The following is a 3242-nucleotide window of genomic DNA, read 5'->3' as shown; positions in this document are numbered from 1 at the left end:
GTCTCTGGCACCGCTACCGAGCGGAGTTCCGTGGCACCCGAGGCTCGGTACGGCGAGGAATGAGAGTGGCGGGAGGTGGGGAAGGCAGAGCCGGTGAGGAGGAGGAGGAGGAGGAGGAAGGAGAGGGAGGGAGGACACGTCTTCCTACCAGGAGCTGAATTATTCATCCCCCCCTCCCCGGGCAGGGGGGCTGAGGCCGCGGTAATGAGCCCTTGGGGAGCCCCCCAGGGGGTTCAGCCAACCTGGGGGGGGGGGTCCTTAACCCCTTCCCTGCCGCGGGGGACCCCACCTGCAACGGCCGGTTGCGCTGGGACAGGGACGGTGGCTCCGTGCGTGTCCCCTGTCCCTTGAGTCTCCCCAGAGGTGTGGGGACAGGGGACAGAGGGACAGAGGGACAGCAGCTCCCACCCCTGTGTGGGCAGCGGCAAAATTGCCCCCACCCGGCTTGTGCCACACAGGACAGGGCCACCACTCTGGAGGGGACATCCGTGGGGACTCCCCAAACATCCCATCCCCTGCGTGCCCTACCCCCAGCTGCAGCCCCCGGGATTTGGGGGTGCAGGGGCTGCGTCTTCACCCCAGGCTGTGCCCACCTGCCCCGGTTCTTCCCCAGTTTTTTTGGAGATTTCCCCCATGGAAAATCCCAAGGGACACAAGATGTTCCCCATGGCAAAGGGGAGGTTCATCCCTCAGGGCACCAGAGCTGCCAGGAAGGGACCGGGGGACACCCAGGGCACCTCTCCCGACCCCACAGGGCCACAACCGGGGGGTCCCCGTGCAGCGGGGACATCCGGAGCGGTGGCTCGTCCCCTCCTGGGATGTCCCGGGGCGGTGTCGATGGAAGCCGCCCGTGAGCAGGAACGAGGAAGGGGGAGCTGGGAACTGGCTCCGTCCCCCGGATCTCCCGGTGCTCCAACGGCTGCGGGTGGCCCTGGGCCAGCAGCCACCGCTCCAGCAAAATATTTACCCGGGTGGCACCGAGCCATGGAGCAGCCTCCCGCCCGCCCGGCACCACGCGGCAAAACACGGCACAGCCCGGCCCTGGTGGCAAATCCTGCCTCTGGGTGGCAAATCCTGCCTCTGGGTGGCAAATCTCGGCTCTGAGTGGCAAAGGCCAGCTCTAGGTGACAAAGTCCAGCTCTGGGAGAAAAATCTTGTGTCTGCGTGGCAAATCTCGGCTGTGGGTGACAAAGCCGGGCCGTGGGTGACAAAACCTGGCTGTGGGTGACAAAACCCGGCTGTGGGTGACAAACTTGTGCGCAGCGAGCACCTGGATGGGGACAAATCAGGCGCCAGCAGAGCTCGGTGTCCTCACGGAGACCAAAACCTGGGGACAAGGCGAGGAGTCCCTCTGTCGCCACGCGTGTCCCCGTGCCAGGCTCCGCGCACCGTCCCCATCCCGGGACCGGGAGTCGTTATGGCAACAGGTTCCCGGGCTCCATCCCGCTGCTGCTCCCGCTTCTCCCACCCACGAAGACGCCGTGTGAGGGGGTGGCCGGGCCCCCTCCCCTCCCCTCCGTGCGCTGCGGCAGCGCCGGCACCCGCAGCCCCCCGGGATCGGCAGGCGCCGCCCGCGCCCGCGCCCACGCAGCGTCACCCGCGGGTGGCACCTGCAGAGTGGCACGGGAGAACGGGGGTGCCGGCAACACGGGGGGCACCTTCCAGGCACACGTGTGGCACACATGGCCCCGCTCCTCGCCTGCCGCCGGGACAGGCGCACCGTGGGCACCCAGCCCGTGCCCGTGCCCGTGCCCGTGCCCGTGCCCGTGCCCGTGCCGCGGTGCCGCGGGGGCTGCGCGGAGCTGCGGCAGCGAATCCTCCCGCGGAGAGAGTAAAAATAGCAGCGGGGTGAGGCAAGAAGCGCTCGCCCCCCGGCAGCGGGCACCGGAGAGAGGAGCCTGAGCCCACCGAGGAGCGCTGGGCACGGACGGAGGGTGTGGGCATGGACGGACGTGGGGACGGGGTGGGGACAGAGCGCCGTGGTGGGGACAGGGTGGGCTGGGGGTGGGACAGCGCGGGGACACGGTGGGCTGGGGGTGGAGCATGGTGGGGACAGTGTCCCATGGGGACAAAGAGCCCCAGGGATGGGCCATGGTGGGGACACGGTGGGCTGGGGGCTGGAGCATCGTGGCCAGCAGGGTCTCATGGGGACAAAGTGTCCCATGGTGGGGACAGGGTGTGCTGGGGATGGAGCGTGGTGGGGACAGTGTCCCATGAGGATGAAGTGTCCCAGGGATGGGCCACCATGGGGACAGGGTGTGCTGGGGATGGAGCAGCATGGGGCAGTGTCCCATGGGGACAAAGAGCCCCAGGGATGGGACATGGTGGGGACACGGTGGGCTGGGGGTGGAGCATGGTGGGGACAGTGTCCCATGGGGACAAAGAGGCCCGGGGATGGGACACCATGGGGACAGGGTGTGCTGGGGATGGAGCAGCATGGGACACGATCCCATGGGGACAAAGAGCCCCAGGGATGGGCCATGGTGGGGACAGGGTGTGCTGGGGATGGAGCATGGTGGGGACAGTGTCCCTGAGGATGAAGTGCCCCAGGGATGGGCCATGGTGGGGACACGGTGGGCTGGGGCTGGAGCATCGTGGCCAGCAGGGTCTCATGGGGACAAAGTGTCCCCATGGTGGGGACAGGGTGTGCTGGGGATGGAGCGTGGTGGGGACAGTGTCCCATGAGGATGAAGTGTCCCAGGGATGGGCCACCATGGGGACAGGGTGTGCTGGGGATGGAGCATGGTGGGGACACGATCCCATGGGGACAAAGTGTCCAAGGATGGAGCGTGGTGGGGACAGGGTGTGCTGGGGATGGAGCAGCATGGGGACAGTGTCCCATGAGGATGAAGTGCCCCTGATATGGGACATGGTGGGCACAGGGTGTGCTGGGGATGGGGACACAGTCCCACGAGGATGAAGTGTCCCAGGGATGGGACATGGTGGGGACAGGGTGTGCTGGGGATGGAGAGTGGTGGGGACAGTGTCCCATGGGGATGAAGTGCCCCTGATATGGGACATGGTGGGTCAGGGTGTGCTGGGGATGGGGACACAGTCCACCAGGATGAAGTGCCCCAGGGACGGGCTGTGGTGGGGACAGGGTGTGCTGGGGATGGAGCGTGGTGGGGACAGTGTCCCATGGGGATGAAGTGCCCCAGGGATGGGACATGGTGGGTCAGGGTGTGCTGGGGAAGGGGACACAGTCCCACGAGGATTAAGTGTCCCAGGGTGTGGCCGGGGAC

Source organism: Melospiza melodia, chromosome 30 (assembly GCF_035770615.1).
Source record: "Melospiza melodia melodia isolate bMelMel2 chromosome 30, bMelMel2.pri, whole genome shotgun sequence".
NCBI lineage: Eukaryota > Metazoa > Chordata > Aves > Passeriformes > Passerellidae > Melospiza > Melospiza melodia.
The sequence above is the reverse complement of the archived record's forward strand: the minus strand, read 5'-3'. Positions refer to the sequence as shown.